This window comes from Arvicola amphibius, chromosome 1 (genome assembly GCF_903992535.2).
Source record: "Arvicola amphibius chromosome 1, mArvAmp1.2, whole genome shotgun sequence".
In the NCBI taxonomy this organism is placed as follows: domain Eukaryota; kingdom Metazoa; phylum Chordata; class Mammalia; order Rodentia; family Cricetidae; genus Arvicola; species Arvicola amphibius.
In genome coordinates, this window is record NC_052047.1 from 107,756,611 (window position 1) to 107,781,662 (window position 25,052).

At 38.4% G+C, this 25,052-nt stretch overlaps 1 pseudogene; it reads right to left on the reverse strand.

Moving 5' to 3' along the window:
* Nucleotides 1-13,218: 13,218 nt before the first annotated feature.
* LOC119822358 lies at nt 13,219-20,407 on the reverse strand (annotated as a pseudogene).
* Nucleotides 20,408-25,052: the final 4,645 nt, after the last annotated feature.

The following is a 25,052-nucleotide window of genomic DNA, read 5'->3' on the forward strand; positions in this document are numbered from 1 at the left end:
CAATAGGGAAGAGAGGTGGGTCTGTTAAGAGTAGTTGGAAATAGATAAATATGATTAAATAACACTGTATAAAATTATCAAAAATTATATTTGTAATAGCTAAGTATAAATGGAAACACAACTTAAATGTAGACCATAAAGCTCAAGTCTCTTAAAAGCTAAAATAGGAAAAATCCTAGGTTTTCTGGGCATAATTATAATGTTTAGGTACAAACCAAATAAAATAATACATTGATTGGTCAGTATTTCAATTCATATATGAACTTTCATTCCAAAGGGACATGTTAGGGATTTAGTATCTATTTGGTGCTCCTACTGGGTGACAACATAAACCTTAGGAGGTACTGCCTAGTTAGATGAAGTGGGTTATACAGAAGCAAGCCTCTAAATGGTGGATTCTGCTTTTTGTCTGTATGTTGGTCTATGTGTTTTGTTTATAAAAAGGTGATTATCTTTGCTTGATCTTACATTTGCACTGTGACGTTATGCCTGTTCACAGAACCATGGTAAGGCAATGAGCTGATCATGGATTGAATTCTCAGATACTATGAGAAACACTAAGTTTTTCTTTTTTTAAGTTGATTTTTACAGAAAACTGACTAGCAGCATTTAACTCCACTGAAAGTAAAAATTTATGCTTTGTTGTAAAACAAAATGAAGAGAACAAAAAGCTAATCTTTGGGTTATGATGAGGTTACAAGCCTATGGTGACCAGTGAGTGGAAGAAGGTGGCTTGAATAAGAATGGCTCCCTATAGGTTCATGTATTTGAATGTTTAGTCCCAGAAATTAGCCCTATTTGAAAGGGACAGGAGATGTGGTCTTGTGTACTAAATATGTCACTAAGGATGGGCTTTGAGGTTTCAAAACTCATGGTAGGCCCAATAGCTCTCTCTTCTTGCTGCCTTCAGGATTTGGATGTACAACTCTCAACTGTTATGCTTGCCCTTGTGTCAACATTCTAGCTGCTGTAAAGATAATGCACTAAACCTCCAAAACTGTAAGCAAACCCCAATTGAATGTTTTCTTTTATAAGATTTTCCAAAGTCATGGTGTCTCTTCACAGCAAAAGAACTCTGTTTAAGACAGCAGTTGGTACCAGGAGTGGAGTATTGCTGTAACATGCCTGATCGTGCTGCTTGTTGGCAGAATGTGGGTTTGGGACTTTGGATTAGGAAAGCAATGATTGCTTCAAGTAGTACTTAATGATCCCTATAAGTGGGAGCATAGAAGTCAGTGGTGGTGAAAACAACATAGATTATGACTCAAGAGATTTCAGAGAAGAAGAATATTAGTAAGTGGTCTAGAGACTGTCATGATATTTTGCCAAGGTGACTGCTTTTTGCCCTTTTCCAAAAAATCTGCCTGAGAGTAACTTGAAAAATTTGGGATTATTGGTATAGGCAGAAGACATTTCAAAAGAGTCTGGTGCTGATTCTTCCTATGGTTGCTATTAATCACTTTTATGTATATTTATGATGAAAAGGAGCAAACTGCATATAGAAAATTATAACATGTATGGTTTGAAGAGAAAAGGAGAGCAGGAAGAATAAGGGAGCTAAGTCCATTGAGGACTTAAAGAGATAAAAAGTTTTTTAAAGCCAGATGTTAAATAGAATTAAGAGAGTTATACACTCAGGACAAAGTCCCATCAAGGCAAATTTAAAATTGTGGAAATGATTTAAAGACAAACCCAAGAAGTGAAGGAAAACATGGGAAACAGAAAACTGGTGCAACTGAATTTGAACAAGGAGAAAGTTCAAACCCAATACGCAGCAGATCTTGGCAGCTTCATCCAAGTGTTTCTGCCTTTAGAATAAAAGATATAAGAAAGAGCCTACAGACTATTCTTCTATGCTAAGGAAAACTAATGAGGCCATATATGTGTCAGGGGTATCCCTGAATAGGGGCCCAGACAAGCCATTATGTGAAGCTGTAAAGTTAAAACCTGGATTTTGTTTAGAGACATAAGATCCTGCCAAGGAATGCTGCAGACTTAGGGTGGAAACAGTCTAAGAGAGAAACATGTGTTTCAGTCAAGAAAGCTGATAGGAGTAGGGAATATGAAGAATGTTTTGACATCAAACATGGAGATGCAAGGATTGAAGTTTGTCCTGTTGGTTTTGGTCTTGCTTTGTCTCATATTTCATCACTATGCTCTCTCTGTGCATTTATATGTTTGAAGTGTGTGATCTGCTTTTTATTTTTATTTTCTATGGAATTACATTTAAGAGACTTCTATGAGACACAGAAGATTCTTTACCATCTCTCTTTTCATCCTTGCTTCCAACTCTGAACTCATATAGTACAGTGAACTTGGAGTGCAGCATTCTGTACTTGAGACTAAACCTTCTGGAATGGTTCTCACTATGCTCCTTTTCCCAGCTTTTGGAATAGTAGTGTATATTTAGTGATTGTGTATATTGGAAGTATGTGGAATGTTTTTTTATTTTGATTTCACAGGGTTTTAGAGTTAAGTGATTGCCTGGAATCACAGAAGGGACTTTGTATTTTGTACTTTTAAACATTGTTGAAGCTATGATAGGCTATGAGGATTTCTGAAGTCTGACTGGATGCATTTTGCATTATGATATGGCTATATGCCAATGGGTGTCAGGGAGTGGAATGTGATGTGGTAGACCCATTCCCTATGGAGGAATACCTTGCTAAGCCTAGATACATGGAGGAGGACCTTGGCTCTGCCTCAAGTAATATGACAGAATTTCTTGACTCCTCATGGGAAGCCTCACTCTCTCTGAGGAATGGGTGGGTAGCGGGGTGGGAGGAAGTGAGGGAATGAAAGAAGGAGGGAGAGGGAACTTGGATTGGTATGTAAATAAAAAGATTGCTTTAAACATAAAATAAAAAAGAAACATAATGGGGGCTGGAGAGATAGCTCAGAGGTTAAGGGCCACTGGCTGCTCTTCCAGAGGTCCTGAGTTCAATCTCCAGCAACCACCTGCTGGCTCACAACCATCTGTAATGAGATCTGGCACCCTCTTCTGGCACGTAGGCATACATGTAGGCAGAATTCTGTATACATAAAAAAATAAATAAATCTTTAAAAAAAGAAAAGAAAGAAAGAGAATGTCCACTATAGATCTAAATACTTTACCACCAAGTTATGAATGTATTAGGTATGTCCTTGTTAGAGGAAGTTTGTCACTGCGATAAGATTTGAGCTTTCAAAGGCTCAAGCAAGTACCCTTACCTCTGTCCTCAGGCTGCCTATTGATCCAGATGTAGAATTCTTAGCTATTATATTTTCCTGTATGCTGGCATATTCTCTGTCATTATAAAATAAACTAAATCTCTGAAATTTTAAGTGTCTCACATAAATGATTTCTGTAATAAATGTTGCCAAATCATGGTGTCTTTTCACAGTAATTGAAGACTAACTAACATGTAATCTATAGTCTTGGAGAAAATATATAATATCTAATACACATGTAACCCTTAAAAACCAATAACATAAAAATGAACAATACAGTAAAAGTCTTGGTCAAAGACTTGGTCTAACAAGCTCTTCACCTAGAAGATTTACAGATTGTTTTTAGGTTTATAAATGATTGTTTTTATATGATTTGTTGTTTGAGAAATGCAAATGAATGGAATCATGTTATATTGCCATTATTAAATTGATCACTATCTACATTTCTTGCAATACATAATACTTTTGATGAAGTGGAGGATGTCATGTGAATTCAAATAAGTTAACATCATTAATGAAGATAATTTAAGCTTTCCAAATGAAACATTTATCATAGAATGAAGAAATATTATTCCTTGTAATTTCACACAAATATTGAAAGTTTAAGTTAACACAAACATCAGAATACAGACTTAATGGAAGCTTTAATCATATTTGCTAAGCTAGACTGAGATAACCAAGATGTAATATTAAGGGCTTCACTCTGGAAAGCCTTTCATGAGCTGGCTCATCTGTTTGAACTCCTATTCACTAGTTGGTTGAGCACTTGTGTAAAAACATTGACTTTTGTCCACAGTAACTAAAGCAGGATGAAAGCCTGACATTTCTGTCTTCATTCTGTGTCTGGTCTATATTTGGCTGAAGACACAGAGGTAAGTTATTGTCCTTAACATTTCCTTTTAAAGGGATATTAAATCCAAGGAGAGAAAAACCTAATTGGATCAACAATACATCTCTTAGATGAGATCTTTTCATAAGGACTGGACTTCATTATCTGTGATGGAAGAACAGATGAACAATTTTACAATTTATTGGACCACTTTGGAGTAGTGACTTCCTTCTAGTAGTTGAGATATCCATGGACACATGATATGCAGAACTATAACTAGACTAGGATTGCTTAGCTATGCATACTTTTGACTGTCTATTTGAATCTAAAACTTTCATACCAATAACCTGAAGATGAATGAGGGACCACTGGCTCCATTTTTTCTTCCAAATATGGCCATATATAGCAAATCTCTCTATTTTTACCACCATACATCTCTTTAACTGTTATACAAGCCATGATCTTTGTTACTTTGGATCTCTGGGTTCATATTAAAACCTTTGGTCAGGTTCTTAATGTAAAGAATTATTCATATAGAATAACCTCCCTTATTGTGTGATTTAAAGTAATAAAATGTCATATAAAGAATCATACTTCAGTATAATGCTTAGATGAGACCTATCTATGTCTGCTCCTCCCCATTTTTAACTCCAGAAATGGCTAGATTTTACAGTAGATTTGCCTTATACTGCTTTGCCTACCATGTCAACTTTTATTGACTCATCTCATTTGCATGTATACTAATGTCTAAAGAGAGGCACATGTGTCTTCCCCTTTCACTTCAGCTTATCTATGGTCACTTGTAAAAAAGTAATATGTTGTCTGAAAAGAAAATACGGCTTCTGTCCAAGAGGTAAAGGTCTCGGGTCCAATTAAACCTTGTAAGAAAACAAGAACATCTATGATTGAAGATGAAGACTGCTCATTGAGAAGTTGTTCTACCTCCCCCCGAGTGACATAAAAGCCTGTCCTATCACTAACTGTTGAAAATGGAAATTGGAGATAGTAATATCTGTTTTCCTCAGGGTTGACTTTGTCCCCCTTTGCAGTGGAGCATAAAGATGAACTTTAGATTTAGTGTTAAACAATGCTTTTGGCTTCAGCATGCCATAATTATATTGACTCCCTTACCTTTTCCATCAATTTCCATTTTTCAATGTCTATTCATTTTATTTTATTTTGTTCTTATCCGTCCACCCTGCTTCCCACCTATTCTTCAACTTACTTGTCTCCTGGAGGCCAGGTGGCTGCTCCAGACAATAATGCAGGGAGAGTGTGATCCTTCCTGGAGGAGGCAAAGCTGCAGAGCATCAGTTACAGCACAGACAGGGTTATTTATCTGGGGGCAGAGACTGAATTTACTCTCAGCACAATAACAATCCATGTTCTCCTTCTTATTGGGAGGAGTTTTGTGTTATTCCTGTTTATATTGTATGTTGTGTCACCTTGGACTAGAGTCCAATTTATAAGTAACTAATCTTACATAAAGAAATTAAGAATCCAATCTTATTGACTCTTGAGAGAACAACAACACAGGCAGGAAACCCATATATCTTAGTAGCTTTTAGGAGGAAGGAGGTAAATGAATCAAGAAAACTATGCTTTATGAATCAGAAATGAGAAAACTTTTCCTTTAATATCAGTCAATTGTGTGATATGAAATTAAAAGCACAGTAGTATTTATATGAGTTTATACTTTAGACATAACATAATATAACATTTGCATGAATAAAACCACAAAATTTTGATAGAGCAGGGTAAAGATGTAAATTGCTGGAGTCTTACTGCTTTATATTGTTAAAATTCTTTTGTACTAGGCAGGTATCCATACATTTTATATATATATATATATATATATATATATATATATATATATATATATATACATATTATGAAAGGGAAATTGTTAGATTGGCTGATGTGACAGGCTCTAGGTAGTTCAACCATGCTCATATTCATCCTAGAGAGGCAGAGACCCTGGTTCTTGGTCTAAGGAGATGAAAGCTCTAGCAGCCAAATCAATGCTGAAATCTTAAAAGTCTTCTGTACTCTTTCTGGCATTGAGTACATTATTAAAATTTAAAGAAACTGGACTCTTGTACCAACTGACAATCTCTGCTTTAACCAATCATTGATATTTACTATTAATAGAATTGTAAAGGTATACAATAGGGTCACATGAACAGAATAAATTAATATTTGGCATAAAAAGGGAATGTTATTGAAAAATTATATACTTTTTTCAACACATGCTAGTAGAAAGATACTTTTAAATATTCATATAATACAAAAAATCTTGACATAGACGTCTGTCTTTAAAAAAATAACTGATAATGATTCATTGGATTGGGCTGATGGTAAATAATACCTAGTCATGTAATGATAAAATATATAGGCACAATCTAGGGATAGTTGGAGACAAGTTATCCAGTGATATGGGTGAGGAAAGAAAACACTGATTTCAGTAGCAAAGACATCATGAAAACGTGTTAGAATGCAAAAGTAAAGGAGAGAGGCTAGAGACTGTTCCAGAAGGTAGAACCTCAAGCAGAGACTGCTCCACTCCAACTAAAGAGTAGTGTATGTGTGCAGAGTTGGCAGCAAGGGTGAAGAAAAAATTTAAAATCTGAAATCTACAATCAACCCTGAACTGTTCACCAAAGTTTATTAGTTATGATGTGTTATGATGGTAGTAGAAAAGTGATGAAGATACAACAAAACAAATAGCCTAAGAAAGAGAAACAAGACACCATAGACAAGACCTGAACCCGTGCCTAAGTGAGTGATAGTGTGGATACAGATTCTGAATTTCCTATTAAGAAAGTGGTTATCTAGAGATAGACTATGAGTTTGTATCCAGATGAGTGACTGCATAGAGTCAAACTCTGCACACCTGCTCAATTTTCTGTGACTTTTATGATTCTACTATTTAATAGCTAATTTTATTTTTTTGATTGGATTTCTCTTACCCTATTCTCTTGCCTTTACATCATCTCTCTTTTTGATAATAGGCGATTCCATAAGACACATATGACATGCGTTTAGAAAGGATCATCCTTTAAGTTTTGGATTCTTAGGGTGCATTTCCTTACTTCTTTTTCTTCCAGTCCTAACTTTAGCTGGAACTCTGTCTGTTATTTCTACTCTCAGTTTATTGTTCCTCTTTTTATTTTCTTTTTATTCCCTTTCCCCAGTGGTGCTCTACTTCTAACTGCTACTCTTTCTATTTTTATCCTTCATAACTAATATCTAAGTATCTCAGTGTGTACAAGACTGTCCTTTCTTTCATTCAAGGAGATTTTTAAATTCAGTAGAGGAATGGGTTAAAAGGTATTTTATCTTGTTTTCAGGTATTTTGCAAGGCAAACTGAAATTTTTGATTAGTAAAATAGTATGCACAATTATTGAGATAGTTTCATTTATGAATATCATTAATAAACCTACTAGCATAGATCCTCTAAGAAACATATATGTACATATATTTTAGAATATAAATGTGTACCCATTCTCCTTCCTGACACTACAGGCTGACAAATAAATGCACATTTGGAAAACTGCATTACTGTTTTGGAGGTGTTGGCTATTATGGTCTTATAGATCAACTATTATATGCTGTGGCCAGTTCTCCTTTTTCCAATATAGAACTTGAAAATAAGATCTTATTGCTGATGACACTGCATACTTGAGTCTTAGAACATGGGTAGATCAAGATGGCACTTGCTTTGAAGCTTCATCAATACTGGCTAGCTTTCACAGTGCTAAAAGTTCCTAAACATAATACTGGATTCTGTGATCTGCACGGCTTCAGGTATTAACTTAACTAGGGTGATCTTAGAATGGAGAAAAGACAGACACACATACAGAAAAGCTGAGATCAGATAGGCTACAAACACTTTCACAGAAGGCACCAATAGTATCCCAAAAACACATCATGTTTATGTTACACATCTGAAGGAGGATGCAGGTTTAGCTATTTTGTAGGAATTCTTTGTAGTGAAAACAGTCTCAGGCTTCAGTCACTCAGGTAGAGGACACTCAAGTTGATAGTTTCTGTATACGCTGTCAAATTTGCACTCAAACCAGAGGAAAGCTGGTGTGGGACAGTTCTATATTCTGTCAATTATATTTTAATTAAATGCCAATGAGTCGATAACCAGGCAGGAAGTATAGGTGGGAAAACCAGACAGGAAGTAGAGGTGGGGCAATGAGAACAGAAGTATTCTGGGAAGAAGGAAGCTCTTTCCCCAGTCCTGCCCAGACCACCAAAGAAGCAGAATGTGACCTGCCCCACTGAAAAAGATACTGAGACATGTGGCTAGATAAGAATAATGGGTTAATATGAGTTATAAGAGCTAATAAGAAGCCTGAGCTAATGGGCCAATCAGTTTTAAAACTTATGTAGACCTCTGTGTGATTTTTCTTTGGGGCTTACTGGCTGTGGGAACCACGCAAGACAGAAACCCCATCAAGAAGGCCTTCATATTACAGAAAGTTTTGCCTCAGCAGCAGAAGAGTCTGAGTTATTAGGGTCCTTGACATAGTAGTGCCATGTCAACAGCACACATTCACTCAGGACTTCATCAGCTCTTTATGTATTCAGTAAATGCTTCATTTGCTCCACACAAAACATACTCATCAGTCCTAGCTATCTGAGAACCTTGTAATTTACATTAAATACCTGTCTGACCTTCTAGTAAGATATGTTTTAGTGGTTTGAATGGAAACCATCAAAACTGAAAGCTGGTGAAGTAGTAATTGATTGAGGATGCTGTGTTCTACCCCAGAACCAGCATAATTTGTGGTTTTGTCTTTTGAGTCAAGGATACAAGAAAGGAATTATGTAATATCTCTCCACAGCTGAGAAAAACCACTTAGCTGAGGTGTGTGTCACAGGTATCCCTGCATGGAGGCCTAGAGAGGCTGTTGTGTGAAGCTGTGAAAGTGAAGCCTTGATTCCCTTGTCAACTCCAAAACATTGGAGAAGCCAGAGCCATGGTGCACCTAGCAGGGGGGTACCACCCAAGAGAGAGAAGTGTTGCAATCAACAAAATGGAAAGGAGATGGAGATCTGAAGGGCGTTTTGACATCAGATATGGAGATGCAGTTTAGTGTTTTCCCAGCTTGTTTTTGGTCTTGATTTGATCTAGTATTTTCTCATTATGCTCCCTTTCTTCCATTTTAGAATAGTAATATATAGTCTGTGTCATTATGTGTTGGAAGTACGTGACTTGCTTTTTGCTTTTGCTTTTATATGGGATTACAATTAAGAGATTGCCAAGAGTCTCGGAAGAGACTTTGGACTTTTAAAAATTGTTATAGACAATGGGACTTTTGAAATTGGACTATAGATGTGTTTTTCACTATGGTACGACTACAAGTCTCCTGGAGCCAGTTGGTGGTATACAGGGATTTGAATGAAAATGGCCCCCAGAGACTCATATGGCATTATTGGAAATGGGACCTTGTTGGTATAGGTATCTTGTTGGAGGAAGTGTATCACTGGCTGTGGGCCTTGTGATTTCAGAAGTTGAAGCGAGGACTGGTGTCACTGTCTCTTTCTGTTGCCTACTGATCCAGATGTAGAACTCTCAGCATCCTCTCCAACACCATGCCTGCCTACATGCCACCATACTTCCTACCATAAAAATAATGGGCAAAACCTCTGAACTGTAAATCAGCCCTAGTTAAATGTTTTCTTTTATAAGAGTTGCTGTAGTTATGGTGTCCCTTCACAGCCATGGAAACACAAAGACATATGTCTTCTGGTGCTTCAGTGACAAGAATGTAATAAGAGTAATTAACCACTTTCTTGTCCAATTTAAGGCCTTTTTAAAATAGGATTCTCAGACCTGGTACCATTTCTATAACCTATATCTAAACAAGTCATAAGTTTTATAGGCAAACCTACACCCACTGTTCTGCTAAATGGATATAGCATTAAACTTACTTCTAATGAGTTACCATACACGTAAGTTGGGGCATGTCTCAAATCTCATCAGAGGAGCTCCTTTTACATTAGCCAACAATTAATCAGACGACTCACAACTTTTCAAACCTCAGAGAATAAGAGACTATGGAGTTCCCATCCTTAATTGGGACATCTATAACCTGACTACACCTTCTGAGGCTCTGGGATCCTTGAAGGAGAGAAGGCAGAAAGAGTGCAAGAACAAGATAATGTGGATAATTATAGGAAAACAATGTTTTCTTAGTACAGTAGGGAAAGTGATTATATAAACTAACATAGTTGGGGCAGTTGGGATCCAGAGATGTAGAACTCTGAAACTCAAACTGCTTTTGGGAGCTTTTTTCCTATCAGGTTGCATCATCCAGCCATAATAGAAGAGAAGGTGCCTAGTCTCACTACAACTTCATATATCATGGCTGGTTCATATCTTTGGGAAGCCTTCCTTCCTTATTCTGCATAGAAATGGAGGAAGAATGGATAGGGTAGGGAGATGGAAGGTGGGCAGGGGGGCTGGGAGTAGGGAAGAGGGTAAATCTGTGATCAGGATGTAAAATTAAACAAAAACAAGCAAGCAAACACACACACACACACACACACACACACACACACACATATATATATATATATATATGAAAATAATCCAACAAATGTTAAGACCAGATAACTACGCCTAGAATTACCATCTTCCCAACTTCAGTTGTCTAGAAAAGAGCTTCAAAAATAATAAAAAGAAAGGAAGGAAAAAAAGAGATGAAGACAGAGAGAAAGAAGAAGAGTTACAATTTGTGGTTTGATTTCAGAGAGGGGGAAATTACAGAGAGAAGAACTTGAGCCAAATGGTCTTTCTATATCTCTAGTCAACAAATAAAGAGCAATAAATGCTCTGTGGCCATTTAACTTTCTCCTCTTTATGCATCTAGGACTGCAGCCCAGGAAACTGTGCTCCCAGTTAGAGAAGGACTTCCCACCTCCATTAATCTAATCATTATCTTATCTCATAGGTGTAGATTAATATAATCTAAAAACCTCTTTCACTGATGTGTCCCTGGAGTCTTGTCTCCTAGGTGGTTCTAGTGTCTGTCAAATTGGCAATCACTGTTAAACATCATATCCCTTTGTTATGTGATCTCCAAAGTATAATTCCAGGATAATTCTTTCTTATATCTATATACAGCACCAGGTTTTAATTTTCATGCTCATTTTATTTTTATTTAATTGAAAAATTTCAAATACGATATTTTGCTTATGATTTTTTTCTTCTTCAGCTCCTTCCAGGTCCTTATTTAATTTCATATGTATAAAGCTTTGTAATTTTCTTTTGTATCTTTCAAAAATACACACACTATCAAATAAAATAAACAAAACAACAAAAATAATACATGAAAACACCTCTAAAAATACTACAACAGATGAAAAGCAATATAAACAAGTAAAAACCAAATAAGACAAAAAATGCCCACATAAAACAAAATGAGACAAAAGTCCACATAAATATCATTGAGTTTGTTTGATGTTCATCAAAGGCTTCTGGGTATGGAACCTGCCTGCAGTGTAGATAATACACCCAGTGGGACTCCAAAGGAGAAAAGTGATTTTCTTTGAACAGTAAGTATCAGTTGCAGACAGCTTCATTTTTTATTTTATTGATTTTTGTTGAGCTCTACATTTTTCTCTGCTTCCCTCCCTGCCTCTCCCTTCCCCTTTAACCCTCTCCCATGGTCCCCATGCTCCCAATTTTCTCAGGAGATCTTGTCTTTTTCTACTTCCCATGTAGATTAGATCTATGTAAGTCTCTCTTAGGGGTCTCATTGTTGTCTCTGGGATTGGGATATGTTTTCTTTGGTAGATAGCTTCTTAGTTTTGCTAGTGATACTGTGTCCAGTTTCCCCCTCAGGGCTAGGACCTTGTCAGGCTTGAAGCTGAACAGATCTTGTGTGTACAGCCACAGCTTCTGTGAGTTCACATGTGTATCAGTCCTGTTATGTTTCTCAGGTACTCTTTCTTGGAGTTATGTTTCAACTCTAGATCTTACAATCTCTCAGACTTTTCTTTCGCATAGCTCTGAGTCTCAATGAGAAGGATTTGATGAACATGTACCATTTAGGACTGAGTGCTCTTAGGTCTCTCACTCTCTGCACATTGTCCACATGTAGGTCTCTGTGTTAATTCCCTTGTACTATAAGAAGCTTCTCTGAGTCAGGTTGAGCAAAGCACTGATCTATGTGAATAGAAATCATTTTATCGCCATGTTACTTTATCACAATTATGGTAATAGGTATTCCAATAGGCCTAAGGCCTATCTAATATCAGATTTTGGCATTTTCTTAGCAGTGTCAAATATGGATCCACTCATGGAAAGGGTCTTAAACACAATCATAAAGTGTTTGGTTAATCCTACAACATTTGTGGTACTATTGCAGCTGTATAACTTGCAGACATGTCACTGTTATAGGTTATAGAGTTTGTAGCTATGTACTCCAGATTGCAGTACTAATATTTGTGATTTGTATTTGTTTTTCAATGTTGAACAGAAATATACAAAGATATAATAGACAAACAGGTAATAATATAATGTGAAAAACAGGTATTTTTTATTTTTCCCTTATTTGTGTGAAAATCTTTCCTGAATCCATGGCTTTTCTCTGAGCAAATGTTTTTTTTTTTTTTTCCAGAACAGAGGCTATTTAAATTGCTCTATTTTGGCATTCGTAATAATTAATAAAGGTTGATACAATGAAAATCAGCAAGGTTTTCTCATAACTAGAATGGATGAAAACACGTATTTAAACTAATTTAAGGCAGATTGTAGCATTTCCCCAGATGTATTTGCTGGTTGAGTTTCCCACTCAGTTATTCTAAAGGAATCTGTCACAGCCAGAAATACTAGCACCTCCTTCTAATAATACAACTTTTCCTGAGTCACTATATATTTAAATGCATATTAGAAATAATGAAGTATGAAAGAGGTTTTTGAATGGATACTGATTTTATCATACATTCTCATGTTTAGCACATTATGTAAAACAGAAGAAATCAAAGGAGAAAAGGTTTTTTAGAATAAAATCTTCAAATATTAAAATATCAACTACTTTGTTTTTACTTATTTCATTTTAAATGTAGAACCTCGAAGATTCTACCTAAATTGCTATTAGGCATCCTAGGCTAATGTGAAATTTGTGTGGCAGTGCTAGTGTTCTATTTGTGGCAATTACTAATTTTTCAAGTCATTAAGTACTTCTTCCTTTGTGATTCTGGTCCATAAATCTGGAATAGTATCTAAGTCTGTAAATTTTTTCTATACTTCTCTTCTAGCTCTGATCTGAAGTGACAGACAAACCATTTCCAATATGGCTGAGCAGATGAGTCTGGGGTGATGCTCCATGTGGCAAAATCACCTCCTGCTTCTCTATATTTCTTATATGGGAAGCACCGTAGGTCATGTGAAATAAATGAACAATCATTGGCAACAGAAGAGTACAGCAGTCAATGGCAAAGTAATCTGTTTTATGCTTATGCCATCCACTGACAGCCTTAGAACGGTGGAATGGCACACTATGGTCTCCATCATGTTCGGGAATGGTGTTGGTACAAATTGCTTTACAAAAAGGACACTGCTTCCAGCAGCCACAGAGATGCTCAGAGAGAATTTTCTCAATGTCAGGAATCATTTCATCTATGGACTTACTTGAGCAGTTCTCTTCAACTTTCCTCATTGCAGGATCCAAAGCTGCAGTCATGGCTTCTTTGAGAAACTCGGTGTCCTTTATCTCCTGGTGCTCAATGCTTATCAGGTCTCTTCTTGGAAAGATCAGGTTGTTCCCTAGGTGATCACAGAACAAATCCAACCAGCCAGATGCAGTGCTGCCTTTATCTTTAGCCAAAGCCGTGGACTCATGAATGGCAGAGAGGATGGCATTCTTGATGTCAACTTAAATTATTTTTATAAAAGTCTTTATTTTTTCACCTTCTTTTGCTGACAAGTATCTTCTAATATGGTCTCTAATGTAATCCCTGAAAAAGGATTCTGGATGATGAATGTACTGCCAATACTTATCAAAGTTTTCTTCCTCTGCCAGAGAAATGAGAACATGTTTTTCCAAGTTAGCCCTGTTTCCATTGAATGCAGGGCAGGTGGCTCTAATTTCCCCAGCTATTTTAGGACCCATTTTTCCACATATAGTGGCAGAGATAGCAGGAGTGAGCTTGAGCCACAGGAACTCCACATAGGATGTGACAGAGGTGGCACCTTGGCAGGAGATCTTAAAACTCATGAAGAAATCATCTTTCTTGCTCTCCAGATAGTTCACAGAATCATTTGCTTTTTTGAATGCCTCATGGATGTCTCTGAAACTCTTAGATGCTCTTTGGAATAAGCATAAGGATAAGTCAATAATGCACTTTTTGGTGATTGGGTAATATTTCTCATGGGGTACAGATTTCAGTTCATTTTCTATTATCCCAAGATTTTATAAAAGTCATTCTGACTATAATCATGCCTTTGCTTCCAAATGTTTTCAATTATTTCCTCAAATCTTAAAGAAATGTTACTAGTAGTCTTCTTAATGGATTCTTTATGACAGGTTTCTAAACACGTTGGAATTAACCCATACTGTTTTTTCATTTAGATATGTTTGGCATAATTGATTTCAAACATTTCTCCAGAGTTCTTTTTAAGTCTTTCTACAATGTTTTTCTCCTTTTTGAAATGCTCCTGAAGGATATTTTCAGCATCTGAATCAATGTCAGTCTCTTTGACAGGAGGTGCACTCAAAGACACTTTGTAGATCCAACTTGTCCAAAGTTGATCGAATTTCTCACGCTACTCTTCATCACTGAATTCTTTACCCTTCACATCTAAAGCCAACTTTTGGCTCCTCTCTAACAGTTCACATTCATATTGTGACTTTTGGTTATCTAGTCTTTCTTGGCTTTGTTTAAGACTAATGAGCTCATTGCCTTTCCTTCTGGTGTCTGAAATAAGTGCATCTTTAAGCATTAGTAACTTATGTTCAAAGCTTGATTTCCATTGTACCAATGTTTTTCTATCTGTGTCTTCTTCAAAATACTTGTCAAAATCTTCCTTGATATTTTTGTATTTCTTGTTAACTGGACCCTCCAGGCATCAGTTATGAGTGTCGGGATATTCCAGTTTGCTCATGACTATGACCTCTTGGGTGTTCCTGAAATTGAAAATGAAGTTCTCACAGACCAGGGCTTTCCACAAATCCTGAACTCTGAATTTTACATCTGAGATCTTCATGATTCTTCCCCTAAATTCCTGCTGGGCAGTCCTAAGAATCCCACTCCTCAATTCTTGGACATTGTGACTATAGTGAAGATAGGGAGGGGCCATTGGGGGATTGCCATCCCAGAGGTGAACAAAGTAGTAGACATGACTATTGGCATCAAATTTAATTATATCGCTGAAGTGGGTTATGTATGAGCACTCTTCCTGTTCAGCAGCTAATGCTGTCATCTCATCCAGTCTCTGTTCCAGTCTCCTTCGTCCTTCCACAATTTTGTCTTTAGCTATAACTTCTCCCACATTCTGATGGACAAAGATGCAACTTAGGGAGATTTTCACTTGTTTCATTCTCAGAAAGGCCTGGACAACAATTCGTAGGATATCCTGCATCTCTGATGGATTCTCCCCAAAAATATTGATCAGAGTCATATTTGCAAAGCCAATGACGAATGTTGCCAACTCATTGTCCCAATTCCAGGATTTGTTGTTGAGTTCTGGAGCCTGAAATCCTTCTGTGTCTACAACAAGCACAACATCGAAGCCAAGTTCCTCTGTGAATGTCTCTTCCACTTTTAGGAGCTGCATGTAGGCCCCCTTGGTGCACTGGCTGTGAACTGTAGCCCAAAGAGTGCATTCAGTAGGGTGGATTTCCCTGAGCTCTGCAGACCGAGGACAGAGAGAACAAACAACCTTTTATCTCCAACTTTCTCTGAGATCTTGTCAAAAACAGCCATCACCCACTTTAGAGGCACATATGAAGCATCCCCATCCATCAGCTCAATGAGAACACCAGCTACCAACAGGTCTGCAGCAATCTGGGGGAGGCAGAGATAAAGGCTTTCTCTAGAGGAGGAAATTTCTTCCAGAGCTTCATAGATCTAGGCAACTTCTCGGAGAAGGTGCTCAGTTACTAAATAGCTGTTAAGAATCTCAGCAGAGATAGCTTCTATCTCCGTCTGGTAGAATTTCGGGGAACTGCTTTTGTCTGCCTTTTGCTTTTCTTCCTGTAGCACTGATCACAAAGATTGTTGCTTTCTATGCCAATTCTCCAAGTGTCCTGAAGTTAGGTTTTCCAAAACCACACTTATCCAGTGTAAGAAATATAGTTTAGGGTAAGTTTCTAAATCTTCTTGGAGACTTTGCAGGACAGAGCACATTAAAGGGTTGAGAGGCAAGGTCTTTTCAAATTGCTGACACCGTATTCTTCATTTTTCTACCTCAATTTTACTCTTATGTTGTTCAATGCTCTGATCCCCCTTTTCTCTCAGATGATAGAGTTCCTTGTCCTTCTTACACCAATGGTGCCAAAGTTTTACAAACAAAGGGGTAGCAATTTTTCTTTTATCTCAGATAACTTTGATAGTTTCAGGAGGTCCATTATAGTCTGTGCCTTTTCTTTGGCTTCCTTAATTTCTCTTTGATCTTCATCAATCAGAAATCCTTGTTTTCTAGCTGTCTTTGAACAGTCCTTTAAGTTGAGTGGATGGCCAGAAAGTTCTAGTAAATGTTTGATGGCATTGGTGAGCTCCTCTGTTAACTCTGCCTCATTTCTATTCCTGATGCCAATTCTCATTCTTTTACCAGAATAATTGGCTATGTCCTTTTCTTTGTCATCAATCAAGCAGATCAGAGATCTTGATGACTGACAAAGGTGTCTGACTAGTTTTTGGCTTTCTTTATTGTCATCTGAAGTTGACATGAGGATCACAATGAGAGAAGAGACATCCTGCAGGAAGCTGAGTCGTTGCCTATGATCCTTGGCATCTCCATGAAGATTGGTGTAGGCCACACACTTGTCAAATCTGTCCTCACTTTGACCCCCGGGACAGAACCGGGAGATCTCCACCACTCCCTCCATCAGGAGACTGTTTGCTGCTTCCGATGCAGTGCCTGTGAAAAAAGCACATCATGTTTACGTTTACTAAGGAGAGAGTTCATGATCTGAGATTTGGAAGCAGAGAGACCATTTCCAAATCTAATGAAGGACACAGTGGGGATAGAAACACAGCACATCTGCTGATTCCTGTGACTGTAGCTCTTGTCCTGTGGTGATTTACTTGACTCTTGCCAACTTCTCCTGATTTGTCTGAGAGACCAGAGAGAGAATTCCATCTGAGAAGTGTTGGGATTTGGCACCACAAGAGGAAGTGCAAATTGACAAATGGAAAGTTTGGACAAAATGTATTGCCTGGCAAGATCACTTGCACAGTGAAAAAAATGGCCATCTGGATATCCATTGGGTGAATGTGTGGCTGGGACTCAGTGGGTGAAGAATTAGTGAGTTTATACCTGTCATCAAACAGCTCTTCATATGGATCAAAAGTCTCATTTTCTGAATTGCAAAGACCTGGACCTATAGAATCTTGGGTGTCTGCATTTCCATTATTTTTGAAGACTAGATGTCTCAACCCACAATCTAGTATCAGTAGCTTTTGTAGGAAATAGAAGGGAATTTTCTGTTCAGACCTTGGCTGTGTATTGTACACAGAAGTCTTATAGATTAGATGGAAGTCAGCTCTGCTCATCCGTTTTGGGTAGTGATGTTCTAGACCCAGTTGCTGGAGTAAGTCTAGGAAAGGTCCCTTTTCTATTACCTCATTTTCATTGTCATCATCATTTTGTTGTTTATAAGTTTCTTTCCTTATATTCAGGATACTTTCCAATTGTTTTTTCACCTCATCCATCTTCAAAGAAGGGTTGTTGTCTTCATAGTTTCCATCAATGAGTAACCTCAAATTATTCTCTAGATTCTCCCAATCATGATCTGTTTCAAATTCTGTGAGTGTATTTGCAACTTTTGTAGACAATAAATGTTCCATATGCTATCTTGTGATTGTCAAGCATTGTACTTTTTCTTCTGGAGAAACGGCTGTGACTCCAACTGTGGCCATCAGAGCTTTGAGCACTAGGAATGCCTATGCCCTGTCAGTGCAGATAGTTTTTAGCTCCTGATATCTGTGTTGGACAGTTTGCATTTTATCTACCAGGAAGTTTATCTCAGCACATCCCAGGAGAGACTGGAACGCATTGCTTTCCAAATGATAGCCTGCACCAGCTGCAATGGAGTGTAGTAGCAGCTGCATGTCTGGCTGCTCTCCTTCTCTGAGATACTTCAAGAAGGCCCCAAGAACTGTGGTAACTTCACATGTAGCCTTTCTTTGAGCATCTTCCACTATTTCTGGGGACTCAGATGTGATGTTTGCTTCTGTGAGAGATTTTTGGATTTCTTTTAAAATTTTGAACAATTCAGACATATCACTGATTTTAACTTGCTGTTCCTCTGACTCTGTCTGGTAGATCCACTGCATGATCGACTTCACCTGAGGAAAGTTTTTCACTTTGTAGACATGAGGTTCTAGAAGATTGCAAAACTGAGATTTAATAAATTGAGATTTTTTAATGGAAGAACTTTTGCAAAAGTTGACAGTGCTTATGAGAAAATTCTGTAGATAACAATTTGTGAGGCATGTATTAATCCAAACACCATAACCTTTTGTCTTGTGAGCCAATGTTTGCATAAAACCCATCAGGTTGTTAAGCTGTTGTTCAGGGTCAAAAACCTCCCAGGATTTCACATTATCCAGGAAATGTCCTGCTTCTTCTATGGAGCTTAGCAACTCCTCTCCAGCCTGGATGTAGGCAGCAGGGCCTGTCAGAGCAGAGTAATTGTCTGCCAGGCAGCTAGCCACTAGAAAGGTGTCCTTAAAATCGCTTCTGTGGTTATATAGGATGATTTCCCAAATGGGCACCAGCTGAAGTTCTCGGTCAATGACACACCAGGTTTTGTTGCTGGCATGAAGGCCAGTTGTCCACTGAACAATTCCATTTGCTTCTGGTGGTCCACCTATCTGGGACACAGATAATTGGACTTTGATTTGGAGATGTTGATCAGTTTAAGTTTTGTAGAGTCTTACTGAGTGTGCGTCTGATGCTGTCATTCCTCCCCCAACTTCAACTCCAAAGCCACTGTAGCTCCCCTTTATGTAACTATCCAGACCTCTGCTGTCTGCTGCTTCACACAATCCAGCTGGTCACTTCTGAAACCCTGAAATGGCCTTCCAGCAACAGAGTCCCCCAAGGTGCAGAGGGCCTTGATTAGCATGAGAACCAAGTCTGTTAAAGAAACTTTCAGTCCTGTTTCTGACTACAAAGAATTTGTCTGGTCCTTCAGTGTGTTCCAGTTGTTGTTCAATGATTTTCAGTTTTTTAAGAGTAGCGGTGGAGAGCTGGAGCTGATCTTTGCAAAAGTGGAAGTAGGCTAGTGGGTTGTAGCTGTACATTGATGAGCAGAAATAAGAGTGATTAGAACATGACTGGTGGACATCTTTGGACTTGGAATGCTTGACTTTATCTAACCCATCTTCCAAATTAAAACCCCAGCCTCCACCCTTGGTTGACAGTGTTAACCTGAAACCAAACTTCTCCACAGTTTCATTGAACAGGGATTCCTCTTTAGAAGATGTGAATTCTTTTGTTTCCATTCGTTTTCCTTGCTCAGATCCAAAGAGGAACAATTCCTTCGGGACCCTAAGTAGTTCTTCTCTCCTTGTTACCAGGTCCTTTGGGTGGCAGGTCTTATAAATTCCCTTCAGGGCCAGCCCGCCAGATGCGAATCTTAGCAGTTCTCTATCTGAGAAGTTTTGACTATTTGGTAGTATCTGTTCTATGTGGCTGAGATATCTCTCTATTATTTCTGTGATGTCTTTTAGGGGCACTTCAGGCCCTGGCCAGCACTCTTCAGGGATCTCCATTGCTTGCCTCAGTTCTGCTTCTTTCCTCTTCACTTCCTCTTCCTGTCTGCTTTTCCCTTTTGAATGCAAAGCCCTCAGTTCCTGCAGTGCCTGTGCTGCCTGCCTCTGCCTCTTGTTCATCATCTCCCCTGGCATCTTCTGGAACTCTGCAACACTGTTTGGCTGTGAAGGTCAAACAGTATTTTCAGAGCCTTTTTCTCCCATGTGTGTTTTGTCTAGGACTTCAACTTCTGGAGTTCTTGTTCTTCTAAGTGCTGTAATGCCTGGGCACAGGTCACACCCAAGCTTTCCTGAAGCTTAGGCAGCCAGTACTCAGCAGACAACCCCACTTCTGTCAGCATCTCCTGATGATTTTGCCTTCTTCTAGGCTGATGCTCAGTCGGGATGCACTTTGTTGTTTCCATTGCTCTGTGAAGAACAGATACTTTTTAGCCTGTGTCTCAACTGTAAGGATTCTTATCCACATTATTCAATGTGTAAGTGTTCTTAGGAGGCTTCTCATCCCTTCACCTAACTGTCTTATTTGCATTTATTTATAATCTTTGGTATTTTATTTTCTGTTCATTAAATATAATGTATGTCTCTAGCTATCATTAAGAAATACATTGTATTAGACTGATTTTAGGCATTTCCTCCTACATTGACTCAACATCAGAACCATTAATTAATGATTAAATTTTAATACATAATTAGGTGATAACCAATTTTATATTTTCAAATAAGAATGATTTCCATATGCTAATTGACTTTTCTGTATTTGTTTCTATTAAACCCATGTTGACTGTTGCTAATGAAATCTCCCTGAATACATCTTGAGTTATGTAGTATTGATTTGACCTGCTGTCATAATTAAATTTCTACTCTGTTTATGCCTGTTACTTCCTTCTAACTTTTTCATTTTGTCCTAGTATACTGTCTTAGGATAATTTCTATTGAAATAAAACATTGTGATTAGGGAAACTTATAAATGATTTTGTTTTATTTGGAGCTTATGATGTCAGATGGTTAGATCTATTACCATCAAGTCAGGGAGCATGGCAGCAGTCAGGCAAGCATGGCACTGGAGCAGTAACTGAGAGCTCACATTTTGAAATACAAGAACAATACATAGAGAAAGTGAAAGAGTTTGTGTGTGTGTGTGTGTGTGTGTGTGTGTGTGTGAGAGAGAGAGAGAGAGAGAGAGAGAAGAGAGAGAGAAGACAGACAGAAAGACATAGACAGAGACAGAGAAAAGACAGATAGATAAAAAGAGAAAGGAGGGAGGGAGATGGAAAGATAGATTGGAAAGAGAGGAAAAGTGAAAGAGAGAGACTGGGAATGTCTTGAATCTTTTGAAACCACAAAGCCCACCTCTAGTGGGCTCCAGCATGACCATACCTCCTAATCCTTTATAAGGTGTTTCACCAACTGGGGACTAAGCATTTATGTATATGAGGCTATGGTCATTCTCATTCAAATCACCACATACTATACTCAGGCCACCCAAAAACCCATGGCTGTAATATAATGCAATATTCATTCAGTTCAATTTCATTTTATATTCTTTGAGTCTTAAACTGTTTAAATTCCAAGTCTCTTCTGAGATCAAAGACAATTTTTCAATTGTAATTCCCTATAAAATCAGAAATTAAATGGCATATTTCAACATACAATGATAAAGAATATAAATTACCATCCCAAAAGGCATAAGCAAGGGCAAGGCTATCAACCAGCAGCACAAATTCTGAATTTCTTAATGGTTCCCTGTCTTATGCCAAAGATTTTAGATGACTCCAACCTTCTAGTTTTGCTGACACACTTCTCTCCCTTTGGCTGTATGCCAGTTTTTGGCAGCTATCTTATAGATCTTGTATTTCTAGTATCTCAAGGTCTCCTTCAGAGTCCAGGATTCCATTTCTCAGTTTTGAAAAATGGCCTTTCAGGGCTTCCAGTCAGGGACTCCCTTGCTTCAATCCTTGGCTGCAGTGGTTCTCCCTAGTCATAGAGCATTATTATTCATCAGTCTTTTTACTCTTGTATCCTCATGACTGCAAAGCCCCAACTATGTGGACTGTATTGCCAAGTCTGACTACCAAATTGGAATGAAACTTGGCACCCTTGAATCACATTTGTAGAAACTTTGAATTGTTGTTGCTTTATTTTATACTTTTTAAAACAACCTTTTTTAGTTTTACATACCAATCACAGATCCTACTCCCTGCCTTCCTCCAATTCTTTCCACCTTTCATCCCACCCAACTTCCCATCCACTCCACAGAGAGGGCAAGGCACATTGCTCCAAGAAAGGACCAAGGGCCTCCCCACTATATCCAGGCTGAGCAAGGTATCCATCCAAAGAGAATAGTTACAAGCATCAGGGACAAATCCTGGTGACACTTCCAATAGTCCAGCAGTCTGCCCAGTCATACAATTGTCACCCAGTTTCAGAGGGTCTAACTTGGTTCTTTGCTGGTTCCTTCTCTGTCTGGCCAAAGTTGGTGAATTCTCATTAGCTCAAGTAAGCTGTTTCAGTGGGTGTCCCCATCATGGTCTTGACCACTTTGCTTATATTCTCACTCTTCCCAGTCTTCAGCCGGACTTTGGGAGCACAGACCATTGCTCCACTGTGGGTCTCTGCCTCTGTTTCCATCTGTTGCTGAACATTTAAGATAGTCATCAATCTGACTATAGGACGAGGCCAATTCAGGCAGCCTCTCCACTATTGGTTAGGGTCTTAGCAAGGGTCATCCTTGTAGATTCCTGGGAATTTCTCTAGTGCCAGGTTTTCTGCAAGCCCCATAATGCCCCCCTCAATCAAAGTATCTCTTTCCTTGCTCTCTGTCTCTATTCTTCCCCCATCTCAACTATCTCATTCCCTTAAGTTTTTCTCATCCTCCCTTTCTAACCTTCTCTGCCCCTTCTGCCCTCCATTCTCTCCCTACTCCTATGGTCCAAATTTTGGGAGGAGATCTTGTCTATTTCCACAACAGTCAGAATGGCTAAGATCAAAAACACCAATGATAGCTTATGTTGGAGAGGAGGTGGAGTAAGGAGAACATTCTGCCATTGCTTGTAGGAATGCAAACTTGTACAACCACTCTGGAAATCAGTATAGTGGTTTCTCAGAAAATTGGGAATCAACCTACCTCAGGACCCAGCAATACCACTCTTGGGCATATACTCAAAGAATGCTCAATCATACTACAAGGACATTTATTCAACTATGTTCATAGCAGCATTATTTGTAATAGCCAATCCTGGAAATAACCTAAATGCCTCAACTAAAGATCAGATAAAGAAAACATGGTACATTTACACAATCGAGTGCTATGCTGTGGAAAAACAAAACAAACAAACAATGACATCTTGAAATTTGCATGGTTGGAATTAGAATAAGAACATCCTGAGAGAGGTAACCAAGACCCAGGAAGATGAACATGGTATGTCCTCACTCATAAGTGGATACTAGCTGTAAAGCAAAGGATAACAATCCTATAGTCCATAACCATAGAGAAGTTAATTAATAAGGTGAACCTTAACAGAAACATATATTTCTGATTTTTTTGAGGAGAGTAATTTCTTAGGACCTTTATTTCCACAAGTTGGAAGCTTAGGTGAGTGTTGTCCTGTCCTGAGATCGCTAATCAATTTATTCTATTTCAGATCATATGTTCTTTGAATTTCTCATCTCTGTTAGCACAAGCATGGATCCACAGTTAAATATCCTGATGTTGTTTTTTACTTCAAGATTCACATTTTGTATTGCTTTTTCACCCCCTTGCTCTTTTTATTGTAGACTTTCACAACAGTGATTACTAGAAACTATACATTAGTCCATCTTGAACTTGCCTTGTCAAGTAAATTATTCCAATATTTTTCAATTTTTTTGCTCAGATAGATTCTTAGAATAAGAGCAGAGCACAGTCACATTTTATTCCAAAATCTCACAAGAATTTTCTAGAGCCAAGTTGCTAATATTATTATCTTCTGAAACTTCTTGAGTCCAAAGAAAAACATATAGTTATCCTCCTGGATATTGGAAGTAGACAAGACTGCCGGACAAAAATGGAAACTTATGCGTGGGGTGGGATGGGGGATGAGGGGATGGGGAGAGAAAAGTGTGAAGTGGAGGATGGGAAGAGCTTGGGGGAATAGGATGGTTGGGATATAGGAAGGGTGGATATGGGAACAAGGAATTATATATCTTAATTAAGGGAGCCATTCTAGGGTTGGCAGAGACTTGACTCTAGAGGAGTTCCCAGGTGTCCAGGAAGACACCCCCAGCTAGTTCCTTGGCAACTGAGGAGAGGGTGCCTGAAATGTCCAGATCCTATTGCCATAATCATGAATATCTTGCATATCACCATAGAACCTTCACCTGGCATTGGATGGAGAAAATGACAGAGCCCCACATAGGAGCACCGGACTGAGCTCCCAAGGTCCTGATGAGGAGCAAAAGGAGGGAGATCATGGGCAAGGAAGTCAGGACCGTGAGGGGTGTGTTCAAGACGGTGGGACAGATCTAACGGGAGACCACCAAGCCCAGTTGGAATGGGACTGATGGAACAGGGGACCAAACTGGACTCTCTGAATTTGGCTGACAGTGGAGGACTAAGAAACCAAGGACAACGGCAATGAATGTGAACTCTACAGCATGGACGGGCTCACTGTGAGCCTTGTCAGTTTGGTTGCTCACCTTCCTGGACTTAGGGGGAGTTGGGAGGACCTTGGACTTAACATAGTGAAGGGAACCCTGATGGCTCTTTGGTTTGGAGAGGGAGGGAGTGGGGGTATGGGTGGAAGGGAGGGGAGGGAAGGGGGAGGAGGAGGGGAGAAGATGGAAATTTTTAATTAAAAAATGAGAAAAAATACATCTCAGCTATGTTACATATTTTTTCAGCCATGAATGTTGTTGAATTTTATGTTCAATATTTTGTTCCTGAGAGGTATATTATACATTAAGAGTGGGAGACATCAATACTTTTATCTTAGCAATGGACTGATCATCCAGACAAAATAGACAGAGAAACACTGGTTCTGAAAGAAGTGATGAATCAAGTGGGTCTACCAG